The sequence below is a fragment of the Chironomus tepperi genome, unplaced genomic scaffold (genome assembly GCF_022539635.2).
Source record: "Chironomus tepperi strain 1889 unplaced genomic scaffold, CSIRO-AGI_Ctep_v1 contig_37, whole genome shotgun sequence".
NCBI classification, from domain to species: domain Eukaryota; kingdom Metazoa; phylum Arthropoda; class Insecta; order Diptera; family Chironomidae; genus Chironomus; species Chironomus tepperi.
The window spans coordinates 1,258,296-1,278,703 of NW_027226159.1; the positions used below are offsets into that span (position 1 = coordinate 1,258,296).

General features: G+C 34.4%; 1 protein-coding gene across 1 annotated transcript in view; it reads right to left on the bottom strand.

The window, feature by feature from the left end:
• Positions 1–19,531, bottom strand: part of LOC139098841 (neuroglobin-like) — a 127,443-nt gene extending 107,912 nt beyond the window's left edge. The window contains exon 1 of the mRNA XM_070651183.1: positions 19,149–19,531. The gene's annotated coding sequence lies outside the window, so the exon portion shown is untranslated. The remainder of the gene's footprint in view (positions 1–19,148) is intronic.
• Between the last annotated feature and the right edge of the window lie 877 nt (positions 19,532–20,408).

A 20,408-nucleotide genomic window follows, 5' to 3' on the forward strand; every position in this document is an offset into this window, starting at 1 on the left:
ATTCAGCACTTCAATAAATTTATTAGGTATTTTAAATGAAACTCGTTAGCAAAACGTGTAAAAACTGAGAAATATTTGCAAAATTTAATTTTCAGTTGTTTACTATGAGTTTTTTCAGATGGGAATTTAAGCATCAAAAATGCCAAAAAAGCATCAAATTGAGTAAGAAATGCAATTAAAATCGCATTATTGGTTAAGATCTATTTACTATCTAGAAACATTCAGTGCAGAATAATAGTTCAAATTGACATTCTGTTAAGAATTTCAGAAGAACCATGAAAGCTTAGTTATAAGAGCATATGATCGAAAACCTTAGAACACGAGTTCGATCTTCATTTAGAGCAAATGTTTTTTTTTTCGGGTATACATTCAAGTCATAAGATTTTAGGCATCAAAATGAATGTTTCAGAACAATTCTTCATCGAATCAGGGGTTTCAATTTCCTTCACGCAGACAAATTGCCAGATTATTTTCAGTTATACTCAAGTTGTACAAAATAACACAAATCCGAGAATCGATTCAAAATTGCAATGACTTTGACATGGTACCTGGATTTAAACAGAATCGTTAGAGTCATGCCATCTTTAAGTCGGATTTTTGATCAGTTAACCGATTTGTCCTATTCAATTATCCTTTCTGGATCAATCAATCATCATAAAATTTCAAATTTTCCTTACAAAATATTTTAAGAACATTTTTAAAAAACTGACAAAATTTCCCAAAGGATACAACAAAAATTGAAGCTGCTGGTACTAATTGCAATGAACAAACATCCTCATCACATCATAATCATCATCATTTGTTGGAAGATGAAACAAAAAATTTCAGTAAAAAAAAAGCAGAATTTTTTTAAATTTTTTTATAGATTAAATTTATCGTTACATGCGGTATACTTATTAATGGACGATTTGCAACTTTTGTGCTCAATTTAATTATGATGTAAAAAATATATACATGAATACAGTCAGAGTTGCATTATAGGTGCTTTTTAAAAGGTTGTTAGATGCATCCCTAATAGCACAAGTTGGTTAATCAATCACTTATGCGATTTCAAGTTTGCATGATTCTGAGTTGATGCTGGATTTGATTTAAATGTTACTTTGCCAGAGCTATGTTTGCCTGGTCCTGGATTTCGATCGATTAACCGACATGTGTTATCTGAGGTATTATACGCGCTTGTCAAAGCACGATCTTGATCTAGATATCACCTAGCTATGTAGGTGCCACCTTAATTTATACAAATCCAGTCCCTAGGACAAGGTTTATTTAAATTTTGATAAATTCAGTAGCCCTTCCAAAGGTGACAACTCTGAATCAAATATACCTTAAACCAACAACAAAAGTACTCATTTGATTCCAAAACTGCCTCAATCTCACTTGAATTTCATTGTTATTTCAATCAGTTTCCATAGCAATATTGTCGCTAATCAAAAGAAATTTTCATAAATTGTTATGATTTCACAACACACAAAAATATCGATAAAGATTTTCATTTTTTTTTCGTGTTATCGCTCATAAACAGCATGCTCATTCAAGTGAAATATTTGGAAGGGAAATGAACGAATCAGAATTGATGATTTTTACCTTTTTTATTGACAACATAAAGGTTTATATTGAAATAAAGGTAGATGCAATCAAATTGAAGTTTGTTAATCAGGTTTAATTAAAGATTCTTAATTATCAGATTCTATTTGTTGGTAAGCATATCCTGAGTGACATTCGACTCCGCCATGCAGCTATTAAGGTCCATCTTAAGTTCTTTTATTGATATCAAATGCAGCTCAATGAAGCTGCCTCTTTTTAGCAACCAAATGAACCCCATGGCTTAGAATAGCCTAGCCGCAGCCCTAAAGGCTCCTTTCCGCAGATCCATCTCCATTTATGTCATTCGAGCACCATTCCACTCAACTTTACTGACCATAGACTCGCAATGAAAAAAATTCATAATTTGGGTCAATGCTGTATTCGCATTTATTTTTGGGCTACTTTACTTCCCAATGATTTATTTGATAAATGTCAAAACTTTATGATTCATGTTTCATGTGATTTATTAAAAATTATTAATGTTTCAGTTTATGTTTACATGCAATACGTGATTCGATATTTTATTTTTATTCAGCTATAAATATTTTTTTTTCTCTACTCTCGAGAGAGTGCTTTAGTGGATGGTTGTGTGGCTAGATGATGTATGATCTATGGTAGAACGTAGCATTTTAAAATGCTACCGTGTCTCGACTAGGGTACGACAATTCTTTAATATGCTCATTATTGAAGGTCTGGGCTCAAGCCCAGGACACATTTAATTGTATTAAAATTTCAATTACTTTCTGGACCTTTTTGTTGAGTTTGTCCAAAATTGCAGACCTGCATTCAAAAATCATCGGTCTGCAGCATTGGACGAACTATTTGGAATAGCCGAAAACGGCAAGCCTGCGCATCTAAAATGCAGGTAAAATCCATGTTTGAGGTTCTTGACCAAATCCTAATTTCTTACAAGCACCAAACGTAACCTTGCTAGTTCCTCGAGTATTAAGACTCACATTTGTCCATTAAAACACCTAATTTAAGAATGTCCTGAATGTAGTCACCATATAGTCACCCTATTTATTATTGGTCAGCTTTATTGCTGTGTAAATCGGGAATGAGACAATTTGTAAGGGACTCATTAAGTCAGACATGAATATTTAAAGTGAATAATACTGGTATTGAAGTTCATTTTAAATTATTTCCTTAATATTAAATAAATTATAGGATATGCTAACAACAATTGATGTTTTTATTCCTTTATTTCTTTGAATTTTATTGCCTGACTTAAATTGTATAGTTGGATAATCAGATGGTAGAAATTGATGTAAAATTTAATATGTCAATTAAAATTGGTTCCTGATACAAATTGATTTCGCATTCAGAGACATTTGTATTATTGGTAATAACTTCAGATATCCATAAACTTAATGCTTCAATATGAATTTACAACCAGGCAATAAAATCATAAAATTGTTAATATTTATTGATATTAAGACTGCCGTCTGTTTTGTTAGAGTGCTCCTTAATGTGATTGATTTAAGGTTTCAGAGTTGTAACAGGGCATTTGGCTCATTCCCAGACGAAATGATGAAGTTCATAAGTAGCCGCTCACTTATTACAATGTCGTCAAAACTGTGTGTCCCCAAATTTTTTTGGAAATGCCGAGTGTGGCTTCTGTCGTGGATCACTACCAAAGTGTGTCATTGCACAAAAAGTTTGGACAGCACTGACTTATTACGTAATGCACTTAGGAGAAGAGCCAGCAACAGAGTCAGTTGGAAAGCTTTCCGTTGTAACCTAAACTCCACATAGGAATATGGTTGAAGTAAGTAAGTAAGTTAAGATAAGAGGGTAGGAAGTGGCTGCTTGGCCTCAATTAATCAATTTGAGAGATTTTGTAACAAAATGAGGATTGTATAGTCAAAAAATTGATTTTTTGTGTTACGTCCTCAAGAAATGAATTATTTAAATGGGGCGATCTAAAAGTTCTTTAAAGCGCAATCTGTGATTGAGGATCAACACCCCAAAAACCTCCACATAGCCATTCCTTTGTATCTTATCATTAATTAAGTATTGAACTAGAAGTCAAGCTCTATAGCTTCTTATTCTACACCACAAACCTAAATTTCAATAAAAGAATCGACCAACATTAAAAAAAATTACAGACTGGAACTCCCATAATAATCATTCAAATAATAAAATTATTATTAAGAATATAAAAGTCAACAATAAACATAAATAAATTGTTTATGCTTAAGGCTTGCGTATTTTCAAAAGTGCGGTAAATAATCTGTGTAGTAGGAAAAAAAATCAATTGATTTCATAATTTATTCACAGCACCAGACATTTATTGTACGTTTCTCATTTTAAAAGCAAAAAACTTTCCTCGGGCAACGAGAAAATTTTTCAAATTCCTGCTCATGACATTTTCATATTAATTCTCTAATTTTTAATTGGCACTCATATGACAGTTTTATAAATAACATAAGAACATCGCATTAGGTTGATATTGTATTAGACAGAAGTGTAGTCAGGAATTTATGAGGAGGCATAGTGACATTGCTGAGGGATGAGACATTGATCCACTTTGGAGCTAAGAAGAGAAGAACTATCAGAACCCGAAAGGCATCAAAAGTTTCATACAATTAGGAACAAAGTCCATGTAAAGCATATACGTAGCTAAAGATGGAGATGGAGGTTTGAGGAAAACACAAAAATTTTAGAGGTTTTCAAACCCTTACAAATTGAAGTATTATGTAAAAATTAGTGAGGAGCAAGTGAGGAGGAGGGTTGACTCCCAAAACTGGCAACAGATCTTGAGGAAGACCGAAGAACTCTTGAATTGGATGTTTAAATAAAACCGCTATAAAAGGGTATCCCGAAGATTTTGTTTCGATGAAACTTTGAGGCCGAAATAGATATGGGCACCTAGAAAGTAATTAGGACTGAGAACGAGAACGAGATGGGTACTGAGAAAAAAATCTTGACTGATAACGAGAACGAGATTAGGTTCGTGATCGAGGTTGAAGCTGTGATCGAGATTGAGGCCTTGAATGAGATGGGGACCAAGAATGAGATGAGGACCAAGAACGAAACCGAGAACGAAATCAAGATTGAGACTGAGAATAAAATTGGTATCGACAACGAGAACGAGATCAGGACCAAGAACAAGATTCAGAACTAGATTGGGAACGAGAACAAGAACGAGATTGAGACAGTGATTGAATTCTTTGAAGTCTTAAAGAAGTCTCGGTTATAAAAACCCTTAGCCTAGAATCCTCAACATTCTGATCTTGATAGAAGTTTAAGAAAAGTTTGTTACTACAGCTTTGGACATCCAGCAAAGGGAATAAGTAAGTAAGTAAGTATCATAATTCGCAATTTAATTCAAGAATTCAAAGAATGTTGCCATGTTCCTGTTGATCAGAGCCCCAAATTGAGTCCCTCCTGACTTCAATCCCGATCTCATCACATTCCACTCTAAGAGTAACCTCACATCACATCACATCACATACATACTTGCAATGATTGTTTCTAATTAACATAAACATCCGCATCAAATTAACATCTACATCATATAATTAAAATGTAAAAAGAATTAAATTGTAAGAATGTGTTAATAATCATTTAAAGATGAAACATTTATGACGATTGTACAAATACACCTGTGGATTCACAGACCATATTCTCACTTGATTGCCATAAATTCATTTTTAATATTCACGAATACGTCAGCATGAAAATTTGATGCTTACGACTTTTTTTTGAAAAATAATCAAGTTTATTTCTAGACGAGCAGTGTGGGAAGTCTTTAAGGGCTTATTGTGTCACTTTATAATGACTTCTCGCTTTATACTTTCACATCTACAGCTAGAGACAGTTGAAAATTTGGAGAATTTCTGTAAATATTGAATGAAGTTTTCAAGACAAAATTTGTTATTTCAAGTCGACAGGAAGTGGAACTTTGTACTTCCAAGAAGTAAATACTGAATTGATTTTGAATAAATTATAATCTTGTAGACCAGAGTGTCATGTCGCATTTGTTTGATCGATAAACTATCTAATTTTTAATGTATGAAGCATTCGTGATATCATCAGTTTGTTGTAGGAACAAGTAGGAACAAGTATTGTAAATTTAAATGACCTATTGATTGCAATTTTGTTTGCCAAGTTTTTTATTTCGTAGAATTTAACAAATAAATGACATTTTGAATAAATATCGGGGATATAAAGTGTTTTAAATTGGTCTGTATGTTAGAGTTTCTATACAAATGACAGCATTAAGGCATTGTGACAGACGAGATAGAAAGGATTGAGAGTCTCATTTCTTCTGAGTGGCATCATTTATAAGTAATCTTTTGAGATATTGTTTCACTTTTTCAAGCTCATGTTTTAGTATTAGTGATGCTCAATATGTGTTCATCCTTCCTCAGTTCTAGTGATTCAGTCTCTTTTACCCAAGTACCTACTCTACCTCTCCGTGGTGAATTTTATCTCTGTATGCTAAACTATCTGAAGTTTCAGAAACAAACGGAACAGAATATTTTTGAATTTTAACCCAAGCGAGTTCATCCTACAGTCAATAACCACAACTCAGCCGATTTCTTATGCACAAACCCAAATCCCGTAATATCAAAGCTGCAGCTTCTTCTGGACGACTAATGTTCTTCGACATGTTCTTTTTGCCCACCTAAACCGATTTATATGAAGGATTTAAACTTTATCAGCTGACTGAATAAACTCATCCATCGCAGCAGTTTGGAACGAGTTTTGCAATAATTTGTAAAGAAAACAGTTTGGTATCCGAACGGACAGAGAGCAAGCCTATGAGATTGTTCACAAAATTGAGCATGCTCAGTTATATTTATTGAGTATTCTTATGCAGACGGCAAGAAATCGCGCGGTAGGTCAAATAAAGTTGTCGATAGAGATTGTATCATATTTGGAGTTGGCAATTGGCAAGGGGTAGCCAACGATAGAGGCAGCTTCAGGCGCAAACTGAGAGAGACCATAGATAACACTTGATCTGTACGGACAGCGAAGTAATTAAGGAAGTAAGTAAGTGTCTTATAAGCACGCTCATTTATGTTGCATTTAGGTGAGTATGCTGATTGTCTGTTATGGGTATTGCTATGCATTTAAGGATGATTTCCGGTCAATTTTCGTTCCAAATTACTTCCACGGATAATTATGATTTGGTATGGGGAAGACAATTGCGTGAAATTGAGCAAAATATGAATAAAAATTCTTAAGATTACGTCACAACTGATATTAAGCAATATGAAGTCATATAAACATTTTCGCACTTTTTCACATTATTTCTCACATCAAAATTTATTTTTTTAAACATTTTCTTCATTTTCTCGATAAAATTTGAAATTACGACTTGAAGAATAAAATCACAAATGTGCATGAATGGATGATGATGGAAAAAATAAAGTAGTAAGTATACATGACCTTACTGAAAGTGTGAAAAGAATTTACACGAGTTAAGTAATAAATACTGACAAGTATTAATTGAGATAATTAATAAGAGCAATATAGTGGATAATATTTCACTGACAGCAACTTTGTAAGCGTTTACATTTCTTCATCTTTTTTCTGTGGATCCAGCAACACTTAAAAAAGGCAAACAAATTTCCTTTTTCCTTTATCATCGTCATATTTTCTGTTTAAGCTCATTAAATTTTTTTTATGTTTTTCTTGTGGCTGCATTTTTATTGTCGTGAATGGAGGCTCAATATTCAAATTTTTTGTTTTAAGGAACCAGACATAAAGTTTATTAAGGCTTTTAGGGGGCGGATGATGACTGAGTTTTGTAAAAGTTTCATCTGATTTTTTGGATTTTCAATTTTTAGATAGGAAAGGAACTTCCACAATTTTGAGAAGGTTCTTATTTTTTGACGAATTTTTGGTCGAAATTTGATGATTTTCAGAATTTTTCAGCCTGCACACTTCATATTCCTGTATTTAGATTACTCGGAAGGCACACTGAGTAGAAATGACCGAAATGCATCCCTTAAGGCTGCGCGACTCTTATCCTAAGCCAGATTTGATGAATTACAACTTCAGGACAAAGTCAACCCCGGATTTTCGAGGTCAGAATGCGAAATTTAATTCAAAAAGTTGAACTAACAATCAAGAGATTTTTTTGGTCTTTAAAAGCATCTTTTAAGGTCCTTTTAGGTCTTTTAAGGCGTTTCATGGAAGGAGATTGTAGAGGTAGTGTAGCACGTGGAATTGGCAATTGGCAAAGGGCAAGAGGCGATAGAGTCAGTCTAAGATTTGTAGGATTAGCGAAGTAAGTAAGTAAGTATCTTAAGGTGAACGATACTGCTCGGAGGTTTTCTCCTTCTTATTTCTTGAATGCTTAAAATTGAGATTTTGATTCCAAAAGAAGGACTACCAATAACTTTTTGTTTAAAAGCTTTAATAAAATCGTCCAAATTTGAACTTTGGCATCCAAAAAAGTCAGCAATAATCCTGACAAAACTCATCCAATAAATGTTTGAAATTATAAAAAAAACCACAATAGACTACAAAATAATAACTTTTTTTACTGCATATCCTACAATTTTTTATTTTTTTATCTGTGACATATTCATTGTGTCTTAAAGTGACTAAAGATGAAAGATTAGGGGAAATTTGTGGAAGATTATTAAAGAGACGAGGCATTTTATGCGAGGATTTAAATGAAATTGAAAATATTTTTTTTTTGCGGAATGAGAATTAAATTTTTTTAATTTAATTTTCTTAGAGATTTATTGCCATGTCTGCAAAAATGCAAGATGACAAAGGATGATGATTTAGAAGTTAATGCGATGATTTTGAGTAGAATTAGGGAATAAGTTCTTGGGGTTCGAGGATAGGGGAGAGGGAGTAGATGTGATTTAAATAGTTAAATTCCAAAAATTCGACTAGGGACGCTTTAAAGGAAGGAGAAGAGAAGGGCAGGGTAAGTGGGTCAAGTAGTATATTCTTCATGTTTCATATTTTGTATAAGCTTTGGGACTAATGTTCAGTTTTGATAAAAGTCCAAGAATTTAAAGAGTCAAATCATATTTCATCGTTTCTGGACCTTGTTGGAGGATATCCAATTTTTTAGAGCGACTAAAATTACAGTACTGTTGAAAATTTAATCTTTGACTTTTGAGATTAACATTTTTATTCGTTATTTAACTTGAAAAAATCTCCACAAAATATTCAGAATTAATTTTGCTTTAATCTTCTGTGAGAACATTCAGAAGTTACGTAACGCTTAGATCAGTGGAATGCAATCTTTAATTTTGGTACACACCTTGGCAGCCTCAACTGAAAACGCTCCCGTCATGGGGTTCATGGTATTTTCAAACATTTATGGTTACACACAGGTTGTCCACCACTGGCTTACTATACAGACAAACTGCTTGGTGTCATAGTACAGAAAGACCACTTCGGTACCTAAAAGCGGTCTCTCTTGTTAGGTTTAGAGAAATGCGTTTAACAATTTAGTTACTGAGTCCAAATTTTTGATCATAATTTCATCCTAAAGCATTAAAGTGTGTGAAAGGAGATCTAAAAACCATATTTTAACCGATTCTTTAACTTCCAAACCTCCCCCACTTTCCAAACCTCTTCACTCCATACCAAATGTAGATGAAGTTGTTCAAAAATAAATTTTTTTCCTCAAAAATTCCTTCGTTCTCTCGAGTTTTTTTTTCTTGTGCGGCCCGAGTGGTTTGTACAATTATTTTTATGGTAAATTGTGAATATGAGGAGAAATAGAACGAAAAATGCATGTCAATTAAGAAAATTGCAAACATTTTTATCTCAACTTTTTACAACATTTTTTTCATGGCTTTTACAAACTATTCGAAATAAATTTTTTTGTGGATGGGATTCAAATTATTCTAGTTTGTGCTTTGGATGGCTTGGATGACACAGGATGAATTCGAGTAGAAATTCCGAGCAGCACAATGTGATTTTTAAGGCACTGCTAGTGTTGGCTAAATTAGCCATATTTTCGTCAATTTTATGTATAATTAAATCATCTCAATCATTTTTCATTGATTTTATTTATAACGATCATTTTTGAATTATTTTCGACATTATTTCGATGTTTTATAGTCACTTGCCCCTCGGTCCGACAATTTCTCGTTCATTCATATAAAACATTCATACGAGTCGGACGAGGATTTTTGAATAAGCCATAAAAAGTGAGGTTTTATACATTTTTTACATTTATACATTAATTAACATATATACATTCACTCATAGGTGTTTGAATCCTTCTACCATTCAATCAAATCAACATTCATACATTTTTATACGATAAGGAACAAATATCAAATTATAAATAAAGGACAACAGGATTTATACACGAAAAGAGGCTTTTACAAACAATTATATTATTTACAGAATTCGTTCGACAGCTAGGTTTCTGTATTAACGGTACCTGAGCGACACAAATCAAGAAGGCTCAGCCATAGAGCCTTTTATTAACATTAAAAGGAAGTCGGCTCCATTTAAGGTCCAATTGGCTATCCAAAAATTGAAGCTAGGTGAAATAATCTTCTTCATTTGTGTCATTCAGGATGTGACGCGAATTTGCCTTGACGGCACCAGGACAGCTGATTTTGACCGTTTTTAACTCAAGTTTAATGATTCACCGTATTGTGCTGCTCGGGAATGTCCTTAATTAAGCATAATAAATTGTATCCCATCAGTAAATAGCCCTTCAAACTTGAACAAGCTCTAACTATCCTCATAAATTCAATTATTTTACAAAATCTCTTGAAACCACCTCAATAAAGTTTGTCAGATGAGCAGCATAATTTCAATATGATGATTACGTGACCATTCGTGCATACCTGAACACGTAAATTTATTCAACTATCACAAAATGATGCTTAATCCCTTTAAATCCACTCTCCATACAATGGTAATATTACCATAATATACAGCAATAAAACAATCATCTTTATTGCTTTAATATGGAACCGAGGGTCCAGAATCCCAACATTTTACATTCATATATTCATGTGAATAATATTCAGCACAGACAATCTGTATAGGATCACAAAGAAATTTAACCAAATCTGACCACTTTATCATCAATTCCAACGAGCTCATGAATGTTCTGTTTGGCATCATCGAGTGTCTTTTGAAACCAAGAAAAAACAGTCCCTTGACACAATAAATTTGTGATTTTTATGCATCGAGCAATTCAAGACAATTGCAAAACATGAAATCATCTTCAAGTTAAATTTAAAAGCGACATTCATCCCACTGGACCAGGTTATTGCTTTCTGATTTTGTTTCGCTGACTTTCTTTTCTTTAAAACTTTTTCCATTCAGTTTCAGTCGTCTGAGAATTTTTTGAGAATATTTTCTTGTTTATGTACTTTGTGGTAGGATGTACAGATGGGAGATGTTTGTTGATGAAATATGGATGTTTTATTAGGTTAAGATGTGTAAATTTTGGAATTATGAACGTAATGTAGTCTGAGGATGAAGCTGTTTGGAAATGACAGGGATCGCAAATTAAAGAATTTTGAATATCTTTAAGAACTTGTTTAACAAGTTACACCCGAGTGAAATTGGTTGCTATTAACTTCCTATATAGCTGAGGGGTTTAAAATGTCAAGTTTGATAACTAGCTCTGGTGAGCATGCACATTAGATATCGTAAAATGCTTATTGTGCAAATGCTTGTATATTTGAGTGCACATACGATTGACTCCTCACAGCTGGTTTGATTTGGTACTTGGCATAGAAATTGGAATCTCAGATTCAAATTTCCCTGATCTTACTTACTTACTTACTTCCTTGGCTGGGGCGCACGAGGGCCCATTGCCGCGCGTAGGGAATGTCTGAAGACAGCTCTATCCTTCGAAACCTTCTGCCAGTTCGGGATATTAAGGACTCTAGCGTCCTTTTCAACACATGCAATCCAGGAATTCTTTGGTCTTCCACGCGACCTCTTGCCATCCACAAAGTCTGAGGTAGTTACCTTAAGGACTGGGGCGTCACTTGGCCTTCTGTATATATGGCCTGCCCATCTCAAGCGATTCGCACGAAGTACTGTCACTATATCTGCATCCTGGAATAACAGATAAAGTTCATTATTATGTCTAGACCTATACTCTTCTCCTTCCTTCACAGGGCCATAAATCGCTCGTAGCACTCGTCTCTCAAAGACACCTAATGCGTCCTCATCCGCTTGTGTTGAATTCCAGGTTTCTGAACCATATAGCGCAATGACCCGGATAAGCGTCTTGTACAGCATGACTTTGGTTCCTCTCGATAGACTCTTGGATGTTAGGAGGTGCTTTAAGCTGTAGAATGCACCATATGCCGAGTGGATCCGCTTGCGTACTTCGATTGTAACGTCTGCCGTGTTGTTTACAAATGACCCGAGGTATTTGAACTCCTCGACTACTTCAAAACGTTTACTCTCGACGTTTAGATGACTACCTACTCGCTGTTTTGTTCTTTCTGACGCAGCAACCATCAAGAGTTTAGTCTTATCCTCATTCACCAATAATCCCAAACGTCCGGCTTCACGTTCTAACTTGGAGTACGCCTCCGTGATAGACCTTAAATTCCTTCCAACGATATCAATGTTAGTGTTTCTGAAAAACGGCATTTTTAAAAAACGGCCGTTTCCGTTTTTTTCTGAAAAACGGCCGTTAACGGGTCCGTTTTTTTAATGGAAGGGAAACAATACGTTGCATTCAAATTGAAGTCCCTTTTGATTTGCCAAGATATGTACATGAAAAATTTACTTCTAAAAGTATACCGCAGGCCAAAAAAATTGACGAATTTTAATTTTCTTAGTTTAAATTATCATTGAAAATTTTTTTTGAATCAAAAAATTAATAAAATTTTTGAAAATTTTCCAAAAATTCAGAGAAAAAGTCATATTAAAAAACGGAAAAACGGCTAGCAAAAAACGGCCGTTTTCCGTTTTTATTTTTTCGAAAAAACGGCCCGTTTTCCGTTTTCGTTAACGGCATCAGAAACCCTAATCAATGTCATCCGCGTACGCAATTAACTGCGTTGACTTATTGAATACAGTCCCACACAGTTCTAAACGTGCTCTCCTGCACACTCCTTCCAAGACGATGTTAAAGAGCTTCGTGGAAAGTTCATCACCTTGCCTAAGCCCACTTAGAGTTTCAAAACTCTCTGATAAGAGGCCTTGCACTTTAACACGACTCTGGACTTTCAGCAATGTTGTTCTTAAAAGACGAATCATCTTATGTGGGAACTTAAATTCGGCCATCAGATGCCACAGCTCATCTCTATTGACTGAGTCGTATGCGGCTTTAAAATCGATGAGCAAGTGCAGAGTTTCTGTATTCTTGTCATCGCTTTTTTGGATGATTTGTCTTACGCAGTGGATCTGATCAATTGTCGATCGCCCTCTCCTAAAGCCGGCCTGGAAATCGTAGAGAAAGTCTTCATAAAGAGGCTCTAGTCTTGATGAGAGTATCTTTGAGAACACCATGTAGGCAGAACTAAGCAATGTTATGCCACGGAAATTGCTGCAAGTGAGCTTACATCCTTTCTTGTGAAGCGGGCAGACAACTCCGACTGTCCATTCATCCGGCATCACCTCGTGTCTCCAGACTTGTACAATAATTTGATGCATTATCTCCTCTAGTTTTGCACAGCCAGTCTTGAACAGCTCAGCTGGTAAGCTGTCCTCACCTGGCGCCTTGTTGTTTTTAAGTCTAGATATGGCTTCACGTACTTCATCTACTGTCGGTTCAGGGCAATCCTTGCCATCATTTTTCTCATACAGCTTGCTTGTTTCACTGCCATGACCAACTTCACCGCCGTTTAGGGATTCTTGAAAGTGTTCCCTCCATCTGTCCAGCACTTTACTCTTACTGCAGAGGAGCTCCCCATTCTTGGCCTTGCAAATAGCTACCCTTGGATGGAATTTCTTCCTAGCAAATTTAACTGCGTTGAAGAACTTTCTTGACTCATTCATGGACTGCAGTTCCTCGATATCATCAAGACACTGTCTGTCAAATTCTCTTTTCTTTCTCCTCAAAAGTTCCTTCTTATCTCGTTGAAGTTTTCTCAGTTCTTCGGATCTCGCTCTCGTTCTCATCTTTTTATTTGCATCAATAACTTTCTGGACTGCATTCCTGCATTCGTCATCAAACCACTCTTTCTTTCCTGGTTGCTGATATCCAAGACATTCCTCAGCAGCTTGCTTCATTGCAGCTTGACAATTTTGCCACGACGCCTCACCATTTCTAACATCTAGCTGTTGCTCCACTCGAGCATTGAAGTGTGCTCTCACAGTGTCATTCTTAAGTTTTGCTACATCGTATTTCTTCTGTTTCGTGCTTTTGATACGCCCGATGTTGCTCACTCTGAAGCGGATCTTCGCTCCAACAGCATAATGATCTGAGTCATGGTGTTCGATGTCTAAATGTGCATATCTGAAGCTCCTTACATTCAGAATGCTTGATGCATGACGGTTATCAATCATAATGTGATCAATTGGACATTTCTTTCCTCTTCCAGGTGGACTCCACGTTGCTTTGCGGGTATTTTTTCGTCGGAAATACGTTGAACTTATCCTCATATTCATTGCTGCAGCGAACGTTATCAGTCTCAATCCATTCTCATTTGACTTAGGATGCAGACTAAAGGATCCAATTGTTGGTCTGAATGTCTTCTCTCTTCCGACTTGGGCATTCATATCACCGATGACGATCTTTATGTCACTTCTGGGACAGCTGTCATACGTTCGTTCCAATAGCGAGTAGAAAGCATCCTTTTCGCTTTCAGGGCGTTCATTCGTAGGAGCATAAGCATTGAGGAGGCTGATGTTAAAAAATTTCCCTTTGATCCGTAATACGCACAACCTGTCACTAACAGGCTTCCAATCGATAACTTTCTCACTCCAAACAGGATCAACGATGAAGCCAGTGCCCCTAATCCTCTGCGTAGCATGACCACTTGCGAAAACCCTGAATTGATTGACATCCAAAACGTTGTTTCCTATCCATCTCGTTTCCTGGATTGCTGTAATATTGCACCTATAGTGTCTCAACTCCAGCACTAAAACCTGCAATGCTCCCGGATGTGATAACGTCCGGACATTCCACGTGCTGAGTTGAAGGTCTCTAGTCCGTTTGTGTTTAGCTGGGGTCTTCATTGGTAAATCCGTTCGTTAATTTCCCTAACCATTACCGACTTATTTGACCTTAAGTGACCGTTTTTTGACCATTGTGGTATTTCTCTACCAAGAAAGCATGTTCTTTGCCCCTTACAGTGAGCTATATTTTACATCTCTTTTAAGCCTTGTATACTTTGTGCAAGCAGTGTCTATGATAGTTTCCGGAAGTTCCAAATTACTTCCCATCACCATGCCATCAATTTTACTTCAATCCAGACACATTTTTTTCTCTCATAAAGTACACAAGTTTGTCTACAACATTAAACGAAATAAAAACAAAAGCAGCAACTTCCATCTCAAAAAACTCTCGGAACCGAAAAAAAGAAAGAAAACTTTTACGTCGAAAATGAAGGCAAAAAAAAAAGTGAAAAAGTTTTTCTTTTTTCCTGTTCCTGAATTCATATTATTATAGACTTGTGCTGTATAGAAAGTGGAAAGGAACATCAAAGCAAACTTCCCCTCTTCACATTCATACACGAAAATCATAAATCACATGAATATTATTTTCTTGTGCACACGAAAAACATCCAAAAAAAAAAAATTACAATTTATTTCATTTTAAGCACTTCTTTTTTTTGTATTCAGCCTGTGTGCAGTCTTTGAAAATATAAAAAGATTGAAGTGGTTTGTTTGTTTGTGAATGTTTGTGAGCGCATTCCTTACTTATTTTTCATTATCAAAGAGAACACCTGACCTAGATTTTTATTGATGTTATTTTCAGTGTTATGAACGGCTTAAAAGGTTGCTTTTTTTGTGTATGGAGCTATAAAGAGCTCTACAATTGTTGACTTTTATTTTTTTAACTGTAAATTGAAAATGTTTTTTTGTTCAGCACGTGAATGAATGAGTTTGTGAAGCACTTTAGGCAATTCAATTAAAAGGCAGTAAAGTTTTAGTGTCGAGACTCGTGTGAGGCAGTTATTGAATTTTAGCGTTTGGTATTAAATGGATTATTACTCCTATACACCTCTTTTTTGGGAAAATTCTTCAATTTGGTAAGGTTTTTCGTGATTCCAAAACCCACGTCTCGCCCCACTTAAGTCTTGTGGTCCGTTCTTGACTTTAAACTCATGGCAAAAGAATACAGCAGTTGTCAAAAAATAAATCAAAATTCTTCAATCTGGTAGGGTCTTTTATGAAAAAATCTTAACTTCTCGCCTATTCCTGTCCGATCAAGCCCCCAGAAACAGTCAATTTTTCCTCCAAAATTCCACCATTATCGTTCAGCTAAGAGCACTTTCCGACATGTTTTTTCGTAAATTCTTGCAATATTCATCAGAAATCACCAAGTGTCCGAGCGACACAAACCAATAAAGCTTCATCACGGAGCCTAAAATTTTCAGCAATATTGACTCCAAACAGAGGCAGCTTCCATTTGGTATCAACAAAAGAATTTTAGCGGAGTCATAAAAGCTTCATGCCAGACCCTTCTTCATTTGTGTCCCTTGGAAAGGTATTCAAGCTTATAACTCACAATCCACCAATTCATTCAGAACACTTCACAATGTATAATTTCACTTCTCTTACCTACTTGATTGTGTTCAATTTAATAAAAATGCAAATTGAGCAAAAATGTAGTCAGAATAGTAATGAAAATCGTTAAATAACGAAACTCTTGAAACATGGATAATAAGTGCTTTAGCAAGCAAACTTAGTGTCTTGACCTTAAATCAGATCAATCTTCAAAAGGCTCAAATGTTCTACAATAAGTAGCCATCTAACGAAATTTGAACAAATTATACGTTTTGTGATTAGGTATGAGGACATGTAATTAAGTTCCAATCTAAAAGTCATTTTTATGATAATTTGTCGTTATTTTAGGCTGTTTGAATCTACACATTTTGTTCCTTTAAGAAATTAATAATGGAAATACTGGAAAATGGTAGTGAATTTGGAAAGCAAGTGTATTACTGCTCAATATTCCCGAGCGACACAAATGAAAATTCAGAGCTCGAAATCGTCTCAGATTTTGTGTAGAAAAGTCGACTCGACTAAAAATGATTCCACAATGGATTTCTTAAGGCTCCTGTCGTCATGGATAAAATTAACTTTTGTGATACCCGAACAACACATTCCATTGAAAGAGGAGTCCATTGAAAGAGGATTCTAAACTCAGTAAGGCATGGCTGCCAAATCGAGTCGTGTGTCGGATTAGCTAGTACAAAAAGAAGCCGTTTTTATTTTACGATCATGTGCCAATCGGGATTCTACCAATATAAATCTTCATCCAACAGTTTTAATTAAAATTCTATAAATTATTAATTCATAACTTTGAGGAGTTATTAAGAAACTTTTTTCCATGAAACATTATATCATTCTTAAAACAGTTAAAAAGCTCCTTTAAACTTTTTTCTCCTTTTTATGAGACCTTGACTAATAATTAATTACTTCCAGCAAAGGGCACCATTACCATTTCAAAAGCACAAAAATCTTGGCTTATGACAGAAAAATCGATGAAAGAAAAAAATGTTTTCAAGCCAAGAATTTTCAACGAAAATTTATTTTGGGGTCATTCACTTGTTATGTCTGTCATTCACTTTTTAAGAGCCTAAAGCAGAAGGAAATTTTTTGAGAAAATATTAAAATTTGTTGGAATGATGGATAAATTTAGGAAGGTCGATTGAAAAAGTTTTGAAAATATTTTAAATAATAGATTATTGTTTGGTTGACATTTCAAAGTTGTGGATGACTATTTTTGAAACTTTGTATCTGGTCTTTAGTTATGTAATATAAGCAATGACGTTTTTAGAAACAAGGTTGTTGGACTGAGACTTTTTGAGTCAACTGCAAAGTCGACTGCAAATTCGGGAGATCTGTAGAAATGCTATCGAAAAAGTCACTAGAGAGTTGGAGTTAATCCCCTCTTTTTGAACAAAACTCTTCAATTCAGGATTTATTGTGAAAAAATATTGTTTCGAAAACTCATCAAATTTTTGGCGATTTACACAAAAAAAAATTCAAGCTTCCTTCCCCTTTCAAAAAATTTCTGGCTTTGCTTCTGAACATAAGCTAGATCAATTTTTTTGATCAGCAGTTTGTAGAATAATTGGTCTAATTTCTTGTATTTTGCATTATAAACCTTAATTTTTGCAGTTGGACTGTAACTGACAGCACCTATTGCTTTGAAAATTCTTGCATCTTATCAGAATCTGATACCAATTCTGAATTTTTGATCGATTAATTGATTTTTCCCGAATTAGCAGAAGCTATCGAAAAATTGTAAGGATATGAAGTAAGTAGAAGTAATTGATTTTTTGCTATTAGGGATATGGGTCGTTCACTTTTTCGGTTACACTCTTAGGTTAGACCAGTTTTAGGGATCTGAAGGGGTCCTTGGATCACAATTGATCTATACGGCCAGCAAGATAAGTAAGGAATTTATTCAAATTTCCCAAATTTTACAGTAGATATTTTTGTATATTTTATTAAATTTTTTTAGATATTTTTAAGAATTTCACATTAAAATAAATGTCATTTATTCATATATTCTAACAAAAACATTCAATTCCAAAAACATGTTCCAGATATTTTTCTTGAATTCATTCTAAAACTAATTAAAAACCTGGCAATTCATCTTTAAAGAAAATAAGAATCAAGACATAAAACTTTTCTCTTTATCACAGTCAGGAATACATTCAGACTCCACTTGAAACAATATTCGACAATATTCATTTCCCAAAAAAAAGTTCATTATAATCATCATTTCCATATAAATCCCCACTCTGCCGATTTAATTTGCAATAAAATGAATGAAAATTCCTGCGTATGCTTTTAATTTTTTTCTCTCTTTTGCTTCTTTCCGTTCATCATTACTTAAACAGTTTTTCTCGCGTGATATTAAAAAAGAAAAAATTTTCATTTTCATTTTTCCAGCTCAAAGGCATGAGACACAGAATAGAGAAAATAAATTGTTGTTAAAAAGCAGATAAATAAAATTTTTAAATTCTCAACACACGAATGACTATGATGCAGAGTTGCAAAATAGGCACCTGCGACAGGCTAAAACCGTACAAATTCATGATAATTTGTATGATTTTTTCTTACAAATCCATGTAAAAAACCGTACAAATTCATGATAATTTGTACATTTTTTACAAATCCATTCAAATTTTAAAGAATTTGTACGGTTTTGAAGAATTTCAATAAATTTGTAAGAAAACCCATATAAATTATACAGAATTTGTACGGTTTTGTCTGTTAAAGATGACACATTTTTGATAATTTGTATGGTTTTTCTAACAAATCCATACAAATTATCAAGAATTTGTACGGTTTTGAAGAATTTCAATGAATTTGTAAGAAAAGCCATACAAATTATCAAGAATTTGTACGGTTTTTGCCTGTTTGGCAACTCTGCTATGATGTGATGTATTTTTCAAGAGTAGCAGCAGTGCTATAAGCATCATTAAATTTTTCTTTTTTTTATTATATTCCTCTACCTTTCCACACTTAATCCTTTTCCTCTATCACTTCACTGTCACATACACTATACATAGATATATAACATTTATTCACGTAGAGATACACAAATAAGCAGTTGTAATTGCTGTATAATTCTCAAGTGCACTATAAATGCAATCAGCATAAATCCTAGAAATCCAGGGGTATATTGCGTCTCACTAATGCACAGTAATTGCCTTAAATGAATTATTTTAATATTTACAGGAACAAAATTCACTTCTTCCTTTATTCACTTTAATTCCTTGCGACTTCCACTTTAAGAAGCACAAAATTTATGTCATGAAACTGAAAAATAAGCTTTATTTTTATGATAATCAACTGCGATTACTTGAAAATTCCGAATAGACACGCTTGTTGACGACGTGACGCTTCCTCGAAAACTGAATGAAAGAATTTTTCTGCTTTTCTGTTTTCATTTTTTTTGTTTTTTGAGCGGGAAATTTTCTTCGTCTCAATTTTCCGACCTTTTTTCACTCTCTGAGAGGATTTTCTCAGGTTGGGGAAATTTTTGATGCTTTTTTTTTGTTTATGTAATGATTATTTTTGTTGATTTGTAAGGGTGGCATGAATGATAACAATGAATGGTGCTGGAAGCAATGAAAATTGCGTCTAAAAATATCAAAAGATTTCTGTGTATTGATACTTTTTGATGCTGATTGTAACTGCTTATTATGAACTTGTGCTGCTAATCTTTGAATAGTAATCGATTGGAATTAGCTGTGAATATTGTCAGGCAGTGCTGTGTGAAAAATTATCGTATGGGTTATAAGTGATGTGAATTTTTTGGGTAATAATTTACGTTAATGTAGTAAGTTTTTTATGACAATTTGTGTATAAGCACTAGAAGTAGTGAAAACAAAAGGAGACTTTTGACTTGAAGGTTAACGGGAAGGGAAGTCTAATTAAATCCTGTAGTTACTTTATTCAGTTAATTACGATAATTTTAAGGTCAGTTTCATACATTAACTTAGAAAGAATAGGGGAAGAATTATTTTAGGTTTCAGGGTCACCAAAAACATGGCTAATTTGGCATGGTACGGATCAATTGCGAGATCTTTGATACTATTTATATTAAGATACTAGAGTATCGGGAGCGCCCATGGCGCCCCATCTTCAGAATATTCAGCTTCACATAGCTTCATGTGACATCACATTACACCCACATTCCCCCTGATACCCCTCAATTTTCGGCTTCACAAAATGGCTTCACATGGCTTCCGTTCTTGTATAAACTAAGA